This window comes from Tachyglossus aculeatus, chromosome X1 (genome assembly GCF_015852505.1).
Source record: "Tachyglossus aculeatus isolate mTacAcu1 chromosome X1, mTacAcu1.pri, whole genome shotgun sequence".
In the NCBI taxonomy this organism is placed as follows: domain Eukaryota; kingdom Metazoa; phylum Chordata; class Mammalia; order Monotremata; family Tachyglossidae; genus Tachyglossus; species Tachyglossus aculeatus.
The window spans coordinates 42,526,080-42,545,276 of record NC_052101.1 but is presented as its reverse complement, the minus strand read 5'-3'; the positions used below and the strand labels follow the sequence as shown (position 1 = coordinate 42,545,276).

Genomic DNA, 19,197 nt, shown 5'->3' with positions numbered 1-19,197 from the left:
CACTTGGCTCCTCTAACACCAACCTACTCACTATACTTTGATCTCATCTCTCTCACCGCTGACCCCTCTTCTACCTCTTGTCTCTGCCCATGGCCTTCCCTTGCATATCGGACAGATGATTGCTCTCCCCACCTTCAAAGACTTATTAAAATCACATCTCTTCCAAGATGCCTTCCCTGACTAAGCCCTTATAATTTCTCTACTCTCTCTCCCTTTGGTGTCCCCTTTAATCAACCTTGGATTCCTTGCCCTTTATTCAACCCTGCCCTCAGCCCCACAGCATATATGTGCCTATCCGTAATTTATTTCAATGTCCATCCCCACCTCTTGACTGTAAGCTCCTTCTAGGGAGCAAGGAAGTGTCTGTTTTTTCTTATGCTGTACTCTCCCAAGAGCTCTGCACACAGTAAGCACTCAATAAATACGATCGAATGAATGAAACATCCGCTAAATCTGTTGTATTGTACTCTCCTAAGTGCTTTGTACAGTATTCAGTAAGATCTTGATAAATATAATGGATCGGTTGATTATTACAATTATAATTATGACCCTCTGACCTTCCAGTATCATTTTGGGGAGTCCCTTGAATCTTTAAGCAGAAAGTCCTTTAGTTGGAAGATGAAGTAGGTGGCAGAGGTGATCTCCTAACATGAAGAGTTTGATTTTATCTGTAATATGTGAATAGCAAGCTGAAGCTGTGGGAACATCCCACGAACCACCTCTCTCCCCATCTTCACAATCCTTTTCCGTTATTTTGGTGGTATATGTTGAGTGCTTATTAGGTGCCGTGCTGCACTAAGTGCTGGGAAAGATATAAAATAATCTGGTTGGACACAATCCAGTCCCATGTAGTACAAACAGTCTCAATCTCCATTTTAAAGATGAGGTAACTGAGGCACAGAAAAGTTAAGTGACTTGCCTAAGGTCACCAAGCCGACATTTGGTAGGGCTGAGATTAGAACCCAGGTCCTTTGACTTCTAGATCCGTGCTTTTTCCAAGAGGCCACACAGCTTATTTTGCTTCTATCTCCTCTAGGAGACCTTCCTTGATGACTCTCTCCTTTCTTTACCCTATTTCTCTAGACTATAAATTCATCTCTAGTCTGTTAGCTCCTTAAGGGCAGGGAACGTGCCTGTTAATTCTCTTGTATTGAACTCTGTCAAGTGCTTAGTACAGTGTACTGCACATAGTAAGCACTCAATAAATACCACTGTTTGACTGATCTGTTTCTCTTATTGCTATTTCAGCACTTCCATGACACCTAAGCACTGATAAATGCATCCCCTACCTTCCCCCCATAACGCTCATGTGTATATCTTTACATCTATTGCTTCCCGCTACGTGTAACTTATTTTAGTGTCTGTCTTCCCCACTAGATTTAAAGCTCCTTGAAAGAAGGGAATCATATCTAACTCTCAAGTATAGTGCATGGCTGTTAAATTCAATCAATACTTATTATCAATTTCTGGAAAGCAGGAAAATAGTCATTGATTAGGAGTGATTTAGCAGTAAGATATGAATTCTGTCCTATGAAGTTCTTTGGGAACAGGTAAAGTTATGTCCAGTTAAAGTGGGTTAGGTAGTGGGAGAATGAGAGAAATGATGGAGAAAATCCTGGGAAACCTTTTCCCAAAAAGGAAGATCCTATTTACTGGGTCAAACTCTAGACTGTAAGCTCACCGTGAGCAGGGAATGTGTTGGTTTATTGTTATAAGTGTACTTTCCTAAGCACTTAGTACAGTGCTCTGCACACAATAAGTGCTCAATTCATTCATTCATTCAATTGTATTTATTGAGGGCTTACTGTGTGCAGAGCACTGTACTAAGCCCTTGGGAAGTGCAAGTCAGCAATATGATTGACTGACTGACTGAGGTTAACCAAGAGATGGAAAAAACACAAATCCACAAAGGAGAATTTGCACTGAGTCCCAGTCACTGATTTCAGGACATTAAAATAATAATAATAATGCTAAGTATGAATGAATGAATGAACTGAGCACTTATTGTGTGCAGAGCACTGTACTAAGTGCCTATGAAAGTACACTTATATCAGTAAACCAACACATTCCCTGTCCACGGTGGGCTTACAGTCTAGAGTTTGACTCTGTAAATAGGATCTTACTTTTTGGAAAAAGGTTTCCCAGGATTTTCTCCATCAGTTCTCTCATTCTCCCACTACCTAATCCGCTTTAACTGGACATAACTTTACCTGTTCCCAAAGAAATTCGTAGGACAGAATTCATATCTTACTGCTAAATCACTCCTAATCAATGACTATTTTCCTGCTTTCCAGAAAATGATAATAAGTATTGATTGAATTATAACAACCATGCACTATACTTGAGTGTTAGATATGATTCCCTGCTTTCAAGGAGCTTCCAATCTAGTGGGGAAGACAGACACTAAAATAAGTTACACGTAGGGGGAAGCGATCGATGTAAAAATATAGTTGTTATTATTGCTATTATTATTATGGCATTTGTTAAGCACTTCCTATGTGCCAAGCAGTGTTCTAAGTGCTCGGGAATATACAAGGTTATCAGTTTGTCCCACGTGGGGCTTCACAGTCTTAATCCCCATTTTGCAGATGAAGTAACTGAGGCCCAGAGAAGTGAAGTGACTTGCCTAAAGTCGCACAGCTGACAAGTGGCAGAGCCGGGATTAGAACCCACAACCTCTGACTCCCAAGCCCGGGCTTTTTCCACTAAGCCGAGCTGCTTATCACTATTCTATTCTATTCACTATTTTCGCTGCTAATAGAACACAATTAGCACTTATGCACATATCTTTGATATATGAAAAATTTTATATTAATGTCTGTCTTCCCCTCTAGACTGTGAGTACATCACGGGCAGGGAAAGCATCTGCCAACACTGTTGTACTGTACTTTCCCAAGCACTTAGTACAGTGCTCTGAAAATAGTAAGCACTCAATAAGTACCATTGCCAGTGTTAGGAGAAACCCCAGCAGAGGGAAGGAACGTGAGTTAATCAGCAAGAGAAAGATAGGTTTTGAAAGTCGACAAAAACGGAGACAGAGAGTAGGATTCTTTGGGCTTTTGGATATGGTAGCCTGGTTGCTCCTTCAGTCCTTGTGCTTAGGAATGGAAATAAGGATGTTGCTCAAGATATTTGAAAAAACACCTGATATGGCAGCCTCAAACTGACTTAGCTCAGTACTTCCTGAAGGGGTACAAAAATTTCTGAAAAGGAGAGGATGCTATCCCAGTTGGCCTGGAGAAATTTCAGAACTGTTTAACTGTCTAATAAAAAGCAAAGATAAATCCAATTAGGATTTCTTTTTATGTTGTTACCTATTCAAGAACCGCTTAATTACTCTGTGCCCATGACTATCAAAGTTTGAGAGCAAGTTTGGATCCTGAATTGTCAGGCCGCAATCCTTGCTACGGAGCAACTGACTTGCTGTGGACTAGAGCAAAGTTTAAAATCATATGGTGGGTTGCTTTTACTTTTCAATCTATATTCACTCCCTTGGGGAGTCCATCCAGTCCCTCAGCTCTGAATCCTCCAATTGATGGTCTGCTGTGTGACCTTGGGCAAATCACTTAGTCTTTCTGTGCCTCAGTTACCTCATCTGTAAAATGGGGATTGGGACTGTGAGCTCCAAATGGGACAGGGACTGGGTCCAACCCAATTTGCTTGTATCCATCCCAGCCCTTCAAAAATACCACTATTATTATCATTATTATTATTGTCCCAACCTCTCTCCTTCTGAGTCACCTTGCATTTCTTCCAGTCTCCAGGACTTTTCTACACAAATGTCCCACTGATACCTCAAGGTCAATATGTTCCAAACTGAACTCCTCATTCCTCCCAATTCCCATCTTCCAGCTGACTTTCCTTGCAAACTTCACTCTGCTGCCTGGATCAGTTTTCTAAAGTGTCATTCTGCATCCATCTCCCCACTCCCCTAAAACCTCCGGTGGTTAACCCATTCCTCTCTGCATCAAGCAGAGACTCCTGACCAATGACTTTCATTCAATCAGTTCTCTCCCTCCCATTTCTCCATTCTTTATTCCCAGTCAGTCAATCAGTGGTATTGATTGAGCACTTACTGTGTGCAGAGCACTGTTCTAAGCACTTGGGAGAATTCAGTACAACAGAGTTGGTAGATATGTTCCCTGCCCATAATGAGCTTGCAGTCTAGAGGGGAAGACAGACATTAATAGAAATAAATCCCACTACACCCCAGCTTCCGTGTTTTGTGGCTCTGAAGGAAGCAGCATAGTGTAGTGGTTAGAGCTCAGGCCTTGGAGTCAAAGGGTCATGGGTTCTAATCCCAGCTCCGCCACTTGGTTGCTGTGCAACCTTGGCCAAGTCGCTTTACTTTTCTATGCATCAGTCACCTTATCTGTAAAATGGGGATTGAGATTGTGAGCCCAGTACAGGACAGGGTTTGTATCCAGCGTGATTTGCTTGTACCCTACCCATACCCTCCTCCACATAGTAAGTGCTTAATAAATACAATTATTATTATTATTATTTAAGCTAATCTACTCCCTGGGCCTCCTTGTGGCACAGCGGAGGTAGCCACATACTCAGAACCATCCTCCCAAAAGTATTTTGGGGCCTCTAGGAAAAGACAACTGATATCACGGCATTCTAGTAATGCCCAGTACCTGAAAATAAGTCATTTTCCCTTCTGGGTCCTCTAGGTAGACACCGGTATTGGATGAAACACAATGCCATTTAATAATAGGTTTTCTTCCACCCTTTCTTGTTCCCTCTGTCCCCTCTCCTGTGCCTCTCTAATCCCATTAGGTCCTGGAGTGAGTCACCCTCCAACATCGGGACTGCTGGAAAGGTCCCATATGGGGAAGCAGTGTGACCTAGTGGCAAGAGCATGGACTTTTGAGTCAGAGGATCTGGGTTCTAATCTCAACTCTTTCACTTCACTGCTGTGTGACCCTGGGCAAGTCACTTCACTTCTCTGTTTCCTCATCTGTAAAATGGGGATTCCATACCTGCTGTTGCTCCAACTTAGACAAGGAGGGTCATGCAGAACAGGGACTGTGTCAAACCCAATTATCTTCTATCTACTCCAGCACTTAGTATAATACCTGACACATCTTATTTCATCTTATGAGGTCGAGTCATTTCCGACACATAGAGACACCACGGACACATCTCTCCCAAAATGCCCCACTCTCCATCTGCAATCGTTCTGTTAATGGATCCATAGAGTTTTCTTGGTAAAAATCTGGACGTGGTTTAGCATTGCCGTCTTCTGCGCAGTAAACTTGAATCTCCACCCTCGACTTTCTCCCATGTCACTGCTGCCCAGCATGGGTGAGTTCTGACTCGTAGCAGATTGTCTTCCACTCACTAGCCACCGGCCAAGCTGGGAATGGAATGGGTAGGCCTCTGCTTGACTCTCCCTCCCATAGCCGAGACTGGTAGAGCACTGGAAACTCTCCAGGTGTGACCCTGAGAAGAGGGAGCTTGAAACATAGAAAGCAGTTAATGCCACAGTTATTATTAGTGGTATTATTACTTTCCACCCAATGACTTGATCCTGTGACGAGGAGGGAAAAAAGGACCTGCAAAACATAAGGTAATCAGCAACACCATTACTAGGTGTGACTCATGATCCAGTCAGGTCAAAATTCTGTTTTGGCATGTGACAATGGGCTGCTTGAAGGAACCACTTTTTGGATCACCATCCTCATGTTATTCATTCATTCATTCAATCGTATTTATTGAGCGCTTACTGTGTGCATATCACTGAACTAAGTGCTTGGAAAGTACAATTCAGCAATAAATAGACACAATCCCTGGTATGATAATAATAATGATGGCATTCATTAAGTGCTTACTATGTGCGAAGCACAGTTCTAAGCATTGGGGTTGTGGGGGGGATACAAGTGATCAGATTGTCCCACATGGGTCTCACAGTCTTAATCCCCATTTTGCCGATGAGGGAACTGAGGCACAGAGAAGTGAAGTGACTTACCCAAAGTCACACAGCTGACAAGTGGCGGAGCCGGGATTAGAACCCATGACCTCTGACTCCCAAGCCCGGGCTCTTTCCACTGAGCCGCACACCTAATACCCCGTATAGTCCTTTGAAGAAGCCATTATGGACCATTAGCTCATGAAAATACTCAAAACCTTCTAGAATCTGTGGCTATACTTGTCCTACAGAGCTTCATCTGATAATGAGCTCACTGAGGGCAGAGAATCTTTATTTTTATATTGTACTCTCAATAAATACGATTGAATGAATGACTGGATGAATAATGGATTCCACATACATTCTCTCCACCGGATGAGAAAATGTTTCCTCTATTGGTTTGCTTCTTTAAACCTGACGCCTTCAAAGTTCAGTGGGTGCTCCTTTGCTCCATGGAGAATTTTCTTGAGCAGTTATCCAAAGTTCACCTGTCCACGCTCTGCAAAATTTTATCGGCTTTAATCAGGTTTCCTCTCAGCTTGCTCCTTACTGGAGTTCTGGCCTTTTCAGTTGACCGTATTCACTTGCATTACTGCCTTCTACAACAATTTTAAAGGAAGAAATAGATGAGTATTTTCGTAAGCCGTGATAATGACACATGTCAGGGTAAGAAGAAGAGTAAGGTTAAAATTGTGAAGATACAGACTCGTAGAATTGTGCAAGCTGTGAGGAGAAAGGAATGAAGCAGCAAGAACTAGTGGAAAGAACACAGGCCTGGGACCCCGGGGGATCTGGGTTCTAGTTCTGGCTCGGCCACGTCTGCCCTGTGGCCTCAGGCAAGTCACTTAACTTCTCTGTGCCTCAGTTCTTTCATCTGTAAAATGGAGATTACGACTGTGAGCCCCATGTGAGCAGGGACTGTTCTAACCTAAGTACATTCTATCTTGCCCAGTGCTTAGATAAGTGCTTGGCACACAGTAAGCATTTCACAAATACTACTGCTATTATTATTAATAATAATTATTATTATTAAATGAGAAGGCTATCATAATTCTATTTTTCAACCATCTACATCAATATTTTTTTCTTTTCCTGGTTTTTCTGCTCCTCCGCTTATTACTGCATTGAATTCCCCATAATAGCCCCCCCCCCATGTTTTGGGGTTGGAAAAAAATTATGCAAAAAATAAGGAAAATGATGCAAGTAACTCTGGTATCTTTCAATGGAAATGGCTCCATGCTCCTAGGATCTTGGTTTTCTATACTGTGAGCCCGTTGTTGAGTAGGGACCGTCTCTATATGTTGCCGATTTGTACTTCCCAAGTGCTTAGCACAGTGCTCTGCACACAGTAAGCGCTCAATGAATACAATTGACTGAATGAATGAACTGCCCTCTCAGCATCTTCCCTGCTTCTTGTTTGCTTTGGTGAATAATCATTGTGAAATCAAGTCAGAGGGGCGTCTGGAAGAATCAGCTTGTCTTGGCGACTCCTTCTGCCTACTTCCAGTGGGAAAATTATGAACATTTGTGTATCTCCCTGTTGCATGGGCCTGGACGTTTTCTTATTCCATCAGAAACTGAAGGGGCCATATTGGACTGATGGATAACAGTTGGGCCTCAAATCTCCACCCATGAGCGTAGAGTTTGAGAGTACCATTTCCAAGAAGCGTTTACTCCAACACCACTTCTAATTTTGATTCCCACGGCTGGGGAGATTAGACCCCAACATCCTCTCCCAAGAAAATTGGAGATCGTAGGCTGCCAGCAGGTCTGCTTCTACCACTCTGGGGCCTAAGCACTACCGTCCAAAGATTAGGCAGAAGCCTAAAAGAGGATGCGACCAGCCAAACTCTTGGGCTATAATTGTCTGAAACATGGTGACTTCACAAAGCGAACAGGTTGTGCAAGAATTAGGCAGTCCAGAAGCCAAGAAAAGCATCTGCATTTGCATTCTGTGGGTTAGTGAGCAATCTGTCACTTGTTGTGTTCTCTGGATAGCTAGCATATCCTTCACCCACTGCGAAGATGCTTAAAATACCTCTTTTGCCCCTGGCCCCGATCAATCAATCAATCAATCATATTTATTGAGTGCTTACTGTGTGCCAAGCACTGCAGTAAGCACTTGGGAGAGTACAAACCCAGGCACTGCACAAGAAATTGGGTTGGACCCCATCCCTGTTCCACATGGGGCTCCCAGTCTCAATCCCCATTTTACAGGTGAGGTAACTGAGGCTCAGGGAAGTGAAGTGAGGCAGCGTGGCTCAGTGGAAAGAGCACGGGCTTTGGAGTCAGAGGTCACGGGTTCAAATCCCAGCTCCACCACTTGTCAGCTGTGTGACTTTGGGCAAGTCACTTTACTTCTCTGTGCCTCAGTTACCTCATCTGTAAGATGGGGATTAAGAACGTGAGCCCCACGTGGGACAACCTTATCACCTTGTAACCTTCCCAGCGCTTAGAACAGTGCTTTGCACAGAGTAAGCACTTACTAAATGCCACTATTATTATTATTATCAATCCCTAATTTACAGATGAGGTAACTGAGGCTCAGAGAAGTGAAGTGATTTGCTCAAGGTTACACAGCAGACAAGTGGCAGAGCCAGGATTAGAACCCAGGTCCTTCTGATTCCCAGGCCTGGGTTCTATCCACTATGCTATGCCGCTTCTCATTTCATTAAAGGATCACTTCATGAAAGTTTCCACTTTGATAGTGTCCTCACATACCTGGTAGCTCCATCCCTCCAGCCTGCCAAAGCTGGGAGAGAAGGAGGGAAGATACCTCAGTTGCAGCTTCCCTTTTTCTTTTCCCCAACACTCACGGGGACTCTTGTGTCAAACATTGAGCTTTGACGATTCATCTGTTACCAGTTCTGATCAGGGAATTTTGTTGAATTTACATTCTCATCTGCAGCATCACCGGCTCAAATTTCAGACATTGAGCATGAGGGTCAAAGGTGGACTTTGCCCCCGATTCCTAATCTTGAACATAAAGGAGATATCAAACTTTGTACAAAGGAAACAGGTTTCTATTTGAAATTCAGGTAACGCTGCATTTTCTAAGCACTACTGATTGGCTCAGCATACGTAATGTTTTCGCTGAAACCTGGGCATCCATCCCATACCTGCATACCCCACTTGGCTCTCAGCTCTTGTGATAATCAGGAAACAGGCCTAGATTAAAGTGGGATAATAATAATAACAATAATAATAATAATAATAATAATAATAATAATAATAATAATAATAATAAATAAATAATAGTACTGGCATTTGTTAAGCACTTACTATGTGCAAAGCACTGTTCTAAGCACTGGGGGGGGATACAAGGTGATCCAGTTGTCCCACGTGGAGCTCACAGTCTTAATCCCCATTTTACAGATGAGGTAATTGAGGCTCAGAGAATTTAAGTGACTTGCCCAAGTTCACACAGCAGACATGTGGCAGAGCCAGGATTCAAACCCATGACCTCTGACTCCAAAGCCTGGGCTCTTTCCACTGAGCCACGTGGCTTCTCAAGTGTGAGGTTCAATTCTTCCAGGATTCTGGGGTATCTTGCGTAGCCTAGTGGGCCTGGACTCAGAAGGTCATGGGTTCAAATCCTGGATCCGCCACTTGTCTGCTGATTGACCTGGGGCAGGTCGCTTCACTCCCCTGTGCCTCATTGGCCTCATCTGTAAAATGGGGAGCAAGACTGTGAGCCCCACACAGGGCAGGGACTGTGTCCAACCCAATTTGCCTGTATCCACTCCAGTGTTTAGTGCAGTCCCTGACACATAATAAGTGCTTAACAAATATAGCCCACTGTTGGGTAGGGTTTGTCTCTATATGTTGCCGATTTGTACTTCCCAAATGCTTAGTACAGTGCTCTGCACACAGTGAGCAATTAATAGATACAATTGAATGAATGAACAAATGAACTATCATTATTATTATTATCATTATTATTATCTGAACACAAGTCCCAGGATGCCTGGGGAGCTAAACTGAGCTTGCACTGAGCACGCTCCAGTCTGTCAGAGGAAAACCAAGCATTATAGCAGGCTCCTGGAGTATCATCTCAGAATAAACTGACCAGTTTAGCCAAGATAATCCCGATTCTAGGACATCATCATCATCAATCGCATTTATTGAGCGCTTACTATGTGCAGAGCACCGTACTAAGCGCTTGGGAAGTACAAATTGGCAACATATAGAGACAGTCCCTACCCAACAGTGGGTTCTCAGTCTAAAAGCGGGAGACAGAGAACAAAACCAAACATACTAACAAAGTAAAATAAATAGAATAGATATGTACAAAAGGACATCCGCACGTTTCCTTTATAAATTTGCTTGGGGCTACTTACTGAAGTCCAGACCCATCCCAACTTAACTGAGTTACACGGTCCATCTAGGTGTCCTAAATTGCTGCCAATGAGACTGTGTATCTGGGGAAGGGCAGACTTTAGGGCGGAGAGGAGGAAATGGCTTTGAGCTGATGCCACCCGGCGATTTGCGTAGGTGGGAGTGAGGCACCTCTTGGCAAAGGATTCATGTGCTTGACTTTCTCTTAGCCAACCTCCCTGACAATAACAGTCCCTCCTCCTTGCCCTTGAGCTGGGCTAAGATAAAACCACATGCAGTCCTTGCACAATGTGTGTTTGGATAAGTCGCTGTTGGGGAATTAGAGGTGGTTATTCTGACAACAAGCGTCCATCTGGTTAGAATGCGAGGTGGGGCTGGAGCCCATATGCAGCATCCGTCAAAGGGTACGAACCACAACATCAGCTCTTCTTAAAGTGGAATTTGTCAGGAAAGTCACCCTGCATTATAGGTGAATTGAGTGTACCTGGTTTCCCCCTTTGAATGTGCTTCACATAAATATGCAAGGCTGAGTTCAAGAAACCAAGTGTGGCAGATGAAATACATCTGAGAAAACTTCAGTCCCTGTACGCCGACTGAGCATTGTGTTCAGTCAATCATATTTATTGAGCACTTACTATGTGCAGAACGCTAAACTAAGCACTCGGGAACAGTACAGCACAACGGAGTTGGTAGACATGTTCCCTCTCTACAACGAGTTTACAGTCTAGAGGGTTTCGTGTTCAGGTTTCTAGACTGTAAACTTGCCTTCTAGACTGTAAGCTTATTGTGGGCAGGGTCAGTGTATTTTATATCATCGTGTGGTACTCTCCTAACTGCTTAGTACAGCGCCCTGCATACAGTAAGCACTGAAAATATATTCGATTGATGTTTCCGAAGGTTTCATATTCATGTTTCGATCATGTGAAATGTGTGACATGGGGGCGGGAAGCTGAGGTCCTGCTCACTTTTACCAAGTTCTAAACACCTATAATAATAATAATTATGGTATTTGTTAAGCGCTTACTATGTGCCAAACACTGTTCTAAGCGCTGGGGCAGATACAAGGTAATCCGGTGTCCCACATGGGGCTCACGGTCTTAATCCCCATTTTCCAACTGAGGTAACTGAGGCACAGAGGAGTTGAGTGGCTTGCCCAAGGTCACACAGCAGACAAGTGGCAGAGCCAGGATTAGAACCCATGTCTTCTGACTCCCAAGCCTGTGCTCTTTCCACTGAGCCACGCTGCTTCCCAAGGGACTACAGGGCTGCTGCAGGGTGAGGGAATGTCTACTTTGGTCCAGGGGAGGGGTGGCAGGATTATCCTGGATTTATAATAACCTGAGAGGTTTTTTTTATTTTATTAATGGCATTTTTTAAGTGCTTACTATGTACCAGACACAGTACTAAGCGCTAGGATGCATTACAAGTTAATCAGTTTGGACACAATCCCTGTCCCCCATGGGGCTCACAGTCTTAATCACCATTTTATAGATGAAGTAACTGAGACCCAGTGAAGTGAAGTGACTTGCCTGTGGTCACACAACAGGCTACTGGAGGAGCCTTAATGTTATATTGCACTCTCCCAAGCGCTTAGTACAGGGCTCTGCCTACAGTAAGCACTCAATAAATATGATTGAAGGAATAAATGAATGAGTGAACCCAGGTCCATCTGACTCCCAAGCCCGTATTCTATCCAGTAGGCCACGAAATAATAATAATAATGATGATGGTATTTGTTAAGCGCTTACTATGTGCCAAGCACTGTTCTAAGCACTGTCGGGGGCAGGGGGCAATACAAGGTAATCAGGTTGTCCCACGTGGGGCTCACAGTCTTAATCCCCATTTTCCAGATGAGGGAACTGAGGCACAGAGAAGTTAAATGACTTGTCCAAAGTCACAGAGCTGAGAAGTGGCGGAGCCGGGATTAGAACCCATGACCTCTGACTCCCAAGCCTGGGCTTTTCCCATTGAGCCACGCTGCTTCTCTAAAGAAATGTGGCCTAGCCAGGAGTCCCCGTCCTCAAAGTAAAACTGCCTTCCATCAAGACCGCTCCCAGAGAGAGGCCATCACAAAACCTCCACATCCCAGAATGTGGAAATGGAGCTCCCTCACCCTCCCCTCTGATTATTCCACATTCCTCACTCACCTCCCCTTTGACAGAAGGAAGAATCAACTCTTTCTGCCTGTCAGTTTGCCCTGGCAGACCAGACTCTCTCACTTCATCTCCTCTCATCATTTTGTGCATCCATTCAATCGTATTTATTGAGCACTTAATGCTATTTCTTGAGAACACTGTATTAAGCACTTGGGAGAGCATAATATAACAATAAACAGACCTATTCCCTGCCCACAATGAGCTTACAGTCTAGAGGGGGAGACAGACATTAATATAAACGAATAAGTCACAGATATGGACATAAGTGCTGTGGGGCTGGGAGGGGGATGACTAAAGGGTGCAAGTCAGTGAGTGGGAGAAGAGAAAGGAGGGCTTAGTCAGGGAAGGCCTCTTGGAGGAGATGTGCAGTCAGTAAGGCTTTGAAGAGGGGCAGAGTAATCGTCAGATTTGAGGAAGGAGGGCGTTCCAGGCCAGAGGCAGGATATGGGCGAGGGGTTGGCCATGAGAAAGGCGAGATGGAGGTACAGCGAGAGGTTAGCCATAGAGTGAAATGTGCACGCTAGATCCCTTGCAACTGTGCCTCGCTTGGGACAGGAAGGATTCATGCCTTGCCCTAAGCACTTCGGCCTGCCTCTTCTCCTTGCTTACTCCAGAAACACGACGGGGAAAGCAGTCTGCATCCACTCACCAATGCACCCCCGGAAATAGGCGCTAGAAACTGACCAGCTCATGAAAGGCTCTGGGCCCGACTTCCCTACAGGGGATTTTCTGATGGAAAAAATATTCAGGCCCCCCTTTCTTACCTCCAGTCTACCTAGCCTGGGCAAGCAATAATTAAAAAGGCTGCATAAAAAGATTCCTGTGTTAAACCCTGGTTACTTACTCTCTTTCCTCCCCTAGATAAATAAATCTCTAAGCCTCATATTGTTCCCCAAAGGCCAGTTTAACTTTCCCTTTCTCCTGCCCGATTCACCTCCCCGGTGAAGCGCAGACTCTGGTTCCTTCTGGATGTTTTCGGGCAACCTCTGGGCTTTTATTTACTTCGGCTGCTTTCTTTGCAAGCTGGGAGTTCATTTAACGTAATCCTCATCGGGCCGCTTGAGCTAAAATCAAGAAGCTAATGCACTCAGCGATTCTGTTCTCTCCGGCAGAGAGGAGGGGCTGGAAAGGCAAAAAAAAAAAAAAAAAAAATTTCCCGTCCAGCACACAGTGCTGAGAAGGAAACGCGGAGACATAAAGTAAAGCTTTTCTCTTTTCAACAGCAAGCTCATAATTATCCTTCTCGCATCTCCTAAGAGCCCCGATCAAAGGGATTAAGTAACTGCAGTTGGCATTTGGGCTCAAGGTTTGAGAGGCTTTGCTTTGCCGCAGCCTCTTTGCAATGATGTCACTAGGAAAGGGATGCGATTCCCGAGGGCTTCTATCTTTCCACCATGGGGGAATGTTGGAGTAAGGATGGAGTCAAGGGTGAGGAGGCCCCAACTCTGTGGCTTATTGAGTTGGGTTCAAATAACCCGGGCTTGCAAATAAATCAAAGCGTCTACAGGCCCACATACGTTTTTACAAGCCTGTCTTCCTTTTAGATAACTAAAGTTGGAAATACGGTGAGTCATTTCTCTCCTGGGATGGTGAACTGTTGAGAATCCAGGAAAAGCATAGTCCCTTTTCCCTGCATGCTAAAGGATTTGGAATAAGGAGCCTCTCCCCTGGCTCCCTCCTTCTAAGCCTCCTTGTGAGGAGAATGAATCTGACAAAAGACCTCTCTCCCCCATGACCGTGAACATGGACTGGGATTTGCAAGAATGGACTTTGACGGGAAATCCCCTAATGATAATAATAATGATTTTTCATTCTTAAGTATGCTTCGCACATAGTAAATGCTTAACAAATACCACCATTATTATTATTATTATTATTATTATGAAATTAGCATATCATATAACTAATAAAAATCGATATGCTACTTATCAATACTCATTGATGTTAGGACAAAATCAAGAAGCACTAATATCAAATTAATAGCAATATTTATTAGTATTCTATTAAATATGATAAATTTTATGAAATACATTAAATTATTGATGAATGTCAAGTATTCTATTAAATGAACTAATTTAAATATTGCATATTTAGATTAAACTAACCCTCATAAAGTATTAAGTATTTTGAGAAGCAGCGTGGCTTAGTGGAAAGAGCACGGGTTTGGGAGTCAGCGGAAGTGGGTTTGAATTCTTCCTCTGCTACTTGTCAGCTGTGTGACTTGGGCAAGTCACTTAACTGCTCTGTGCCTCCGTTTACCTCATCTGTAAAATGGGGATTAAGATGGTGAGCCCCACGTGGGACAACCTGATTACCTTGTATCGACCCTAGCGCTTAGAAAGTGCCTGGCACATATTAAGTGCTCAACAAATACCATTTATTGAGAAGCAACATGGCTCAGTAGAAAGAGGTCGTCCTTGGGAGTAGAGAATGTGGGTTTTAATCCCAGTTCCACCACATGTCTGATGTGCGACCTTGGGCAAGCCACTTTACTTCTCTGTGCCTGTTACCTCATCTGTAAAATGGGGGTTAAGACTGTGAGCCCCACGGGGGACAACCTGATTACCTTGTATCTACCCCAGTGCTTAGAACAGTGCTTGGCACATAGTAAGCACTTAACAGATATGATCATTATCATTATTATTATTAAGTGTTAGGCACTTACTATGTTCCAGACACCGTACTAAGTAGATATAAGCTAATCAGGTTGGATACAATTTCTGTCCCACACGGGGCTCACAATCTTAATCCCCATTTTGCAATTGAGGCAACTGAGGCACAGGGAATTTAAGTGACTTGCCCAAGGCCACACAGCAGACAAGTGGCAGAGACAGGATTAGAACCCTGGTCCTTCAGACTCCCAGGCCATGCTCTAACTACTAAGCCATTCTACTTCTCTTTCCCAAAGGAGCAGAGGGATGGAAGCCCGGGTTGTAGAAACCCCAGGGAGAGCAAGGGGGAAAGGGGGAAATGAGCTAGGTATAGCCAGAATCTGGGAGTCAAAGGGGGAAGAAGGAAGGGTGAGAGGTAACAATAATAATAATAATAATAATAATAATAATAATAGTGATGGTATTTGTTAAGCTCTTACTATGTGCAAAGCACTGTTCTAAGCGCTGGGGAGGTTACAAGGTGACGAGGTTGTCCCACGTGGGGCTTGCAGTTTTAATCCCCATTTTCCAGATTCATTCATTCAATTGTATTTATTGAGCGCTTACTGTGTGCAGAGCACTGTACTAAGTGCTTGGGAAGTACAAGTTAGCAACATATAGAGACGGTCCCTACCCAACAGTGGCCTCACAGTCTAGAAGGGGGAGACAGAGAACAAAACAAAACATATTAACAAAATAAAATAATTAGAATAAACATGTACAGATAAAATAGAGTAATAAATATGTACAAACATATATACATATGTACAGGTGCTGTGGGGAGGGGAAGGAGGTAAGGCGGGGGGATGGGGAGGGGGAGGAAGGGCTCAGTCTGGGAAGGCCTCCTGGAGGAGGTGAGCTCTCAGTCCAGATGAGGTAACTAAGGTCCAGAGAAGTTAAGTGACTTGCCCAAAGTCACACAGCTGACAGTTGGCGGAGCCGGGAGTTGAACCCATGACCTCCGACTCCAAAGCCCAGGCTCTTTCCACTGAGCCACGCTGCTTCTCCAGCCATGCATAGCCAGGGCATCAGCTGGGAAGCTGTTCGCTCCAGGGAATGATCAGGTTTGAAGAAAGCTATAGGGAAAGGTGAAGAAAACCATGTCTGCTGCAAAGCTAACCAGCCAGCAGAGTTCAGAGAAGCTAATAGTGTATGTAAATTGATCCGTGCAGGGTCAGGAAGTGATCCCATTTTGCTAAGAGCTGCATTTCATTGTTTTTTAAAAATGGGATTTCTGAGGCCGCAGAGCAGGTGGTATATCACCCACCATGGTGCCTTTCTCCCAGGGTGGTCGGAATAGATGGAGGGTGAGGTGGGGAAGGGAGATTCCGTATTTTGTGTTTAACTGAAACGTTGGAGGTGGCCAAGTGAAAAGGACTCCGGCCCGATAGTCAGGGGCCCTGGGTTCTAGCCCCAGCCCTGCCACTTGCCTGCTGTGTGACCTTTCTTGAACCCGGGACCCTCATCACCCAGCCCTCATCTTCATCCTCCCTGTGGTGTGGAAGTCCTACCCGCTTCCTATCCGGTAGACCTTCACTCCTTCCACCTTCAAAGCCTTATTAAAATCACTTCTCTAGGAGGCCTTCCCTGACTAAACCCTCATTTCTGTATCGACGTGAAGCACAGTACCTAAGCTCGAGCCCCTTTCTGGGTGGCCTATGCACTTGGGTCTGCGACCCTCAAGCAGCCCCATCCCCGCAGCACTTGTGCACTGTGCAGCATGGCTCAGTGGAAAGAGCTCGGGATTGGGAGTCAGAGGTCGTGGGTTCGAATTCCAGCTCCGCCACTTATCAGCTGTGTGAATTTTGGCAAGCCATTTAACTTCTCTGGGCCTCAGTTACCTCATCTGGAAAATGGGGATTAAGACTGTGAGCCCCATGTGGGACAACCTGATTACCTTGTATCTCCTGCAGTGCTTAGAACAGTGCTTGGCACATAGTAAGCGCTTAATGAATACCAAAATTAGAGAAGCAGCGTGGCTCAGTGAGAAGCAGCGTGGCTCAGTGGAGAGAGCATGGGCTTGGGAGTCAGAGGTCATGGGTTCAAATCCCGGTTCTGCCAATTGTCAGCAGTGTGACTTTGGGCAGGTCACTTAACTTCTTCATGCCTCAGTTACCTCATCTGTAAAATGGAGATGAAGACTGTGAGCCCCATGTGAGACAACCTGATCACCTTGTATCCTCCCCAGCACTTAGAACAGTGCTTTGCACATAGTAAGTGCTTAACAAATGCCATTATTATTATTATGTACAAAGCCACTTGTCTTCTTTGTGACCTTGGGCCAGTCACTTAACTTCTCTGTGCCTCAGTTACCTCAACAGTAAAATGGGATTGAGAATGTGAGCCCCATGTGGGACAAAGGACTGTGTCCAACCCGATTTGTTTGTATCCACCCCAGCGCTTTGTAAAGTTCCTGGCACATAGTAAGCACTCAACAAATACCATACTTTTACTATTATTATTATTATTCTCTAACACTTTCCCTGTCAGTCTCCCCAGCTAGATTGTAAAGTCCTTGTGGGCAGAGAATGTTTCTATACACTACCACTTTCCTTGTTAGTCTGCCCAGCTAGATTGTAAGCTTCTTGTGGGCAGAGATTCATTCATTCATTCAATCGAATTTATTGAGCACTTACTACGTGCAGAGCTCTGTACTAAATGCTTGGAAATTACAGTTTAGCAGCAGAGATAATCCCTACCCCAAAACAGGCTCACAATCCAGAAATTATATCTACACACTATTTTGCAGTGCAGTGATAATAACTGTGGTACTCGTTAAACACTTACTGTGCACCAAGCACTGTGCTAAGCTCTGGGGTACAGACAATGAAATTAGATTGGACACACTGCACACAGTAAGCACTCAATAAATATGACTGAATGAATGAATGAAGCTCGCAGTTTAAGAGGGGAGGGAAAACATATATTTTATTCCATTTTACAGATGAGGAAACGGAGGCAAGAGAAGTTAAGTAGCTCATCCAAGATCACACAGAAGGCAAGTGGCAAAGATGGCATTAGGACCCAGGTTGTACTCTCCCAAGTGCTTAATATAGTGCTCTCTACTCAGTAGACTGTCAATAACTATCATTGATTGATTGTAAGCTCACAGAGGGGTGGGGTTTATGACTTTCATTTCTTCTGTATATCCCCCAAGAGCCTAGGTACTGTGCTTCACGTCGATACAAACACTGATATTAATGCAATTACAATATGAGCTTATCAATGAACCAACAGTAGTTATTAAGCACCAGGGTGCAGCACACTGTCCTAAGCCCTTGGGAGGGTAGAAGACACGACCCCTGGCCTCAAGGAGCTCCCAGTCTTTTGGCACCCTACTTCAAACTGGGGTATCGTCAGCCCACTGAACAAGTATCACCATGCTGGGTCCGTTAAAGGTCGCTATAAAGGGGTACTGTCCTTAGGAAGTAGCATGGGCCAGTGGGTAGAGCACAGACATGGGAATCAGAAGGACAGTCACTTCATTTTTATGAGCCTCAGCTAGCTCATCTGTAAAATGGGGATTAAGACCGTGATCCCTGTGTGGGGACCATGTCCAACTCCATCATCTTGTTCCTACCCCGGTGCTTAGATCAGTGCCTGGCCCTCAGTAAGCTTAACAAATACCCCAGTTATTATTATTGTTATGGTAGGATCAACACTTACTATCCTCTGGAGGTTGGAGAGGGACTAGGTGGGAAAGAATCAAAGAGAAACCCACACTGAGGGAGGAAAGCCAGGATTTAGGAGTCAGAGCTCTGGGCTGTATTTTGATTCCGCCACTGATTTTGTCTCCTGTTGCAGTCCATGGTATGTTCAGGGTGCTCAATTAGCTGTCAAAGCAGTCCCATTTAAAGCATTAGAATTACCTTGAGACTAAGTGGAACTGCCTTTAGACAGGACATGCGATCTGCTTTCAAAATAAGCAGCAAAACAATCACATTGCCAAAGGGAGGAGTCAGAGTCTAATCTATTGGAAGCCCACCCAGATAATAATAATAATGATGATGATAATGGTCTTTTAGACTGTGAGCCCACTGTTGGGTAGGGACTGTCTCTATATGTTGCCAATTTGTACTTCCCAAGCGCTTAGTACAGTGCTCTGCACACAGTAAGCGCTCAGTAAATACGATTGATG

The 19,197-nt window shown here is 44.4% G+C and overlaps 1 protein-coding gene and 1 non-coding gene across 2 annotated transcripts in view; one reads left to right on the top strand and one right to left on the bottom strand.

The window, feature by feature from the left end:
• The window catches only part of KCTD16 (potassium channel tetramerization domain containing 16), a 298,062-nt gene that overhangs the window by 141,299 nt on the left and 137,566 nt on the right, over positions 1 to 19,197 (top strand). The gene's annotated exons all lie outside the window — the stretch shown is intronic.
• Positions 5,321 to 5,458, bottom strand: LOC119920364. Its single transcript, XR_005448115.1, has one exon. It is a non-coding gene; the product is annotated as a small nucleolar RNA SNORA7 (small nucleolar RNA).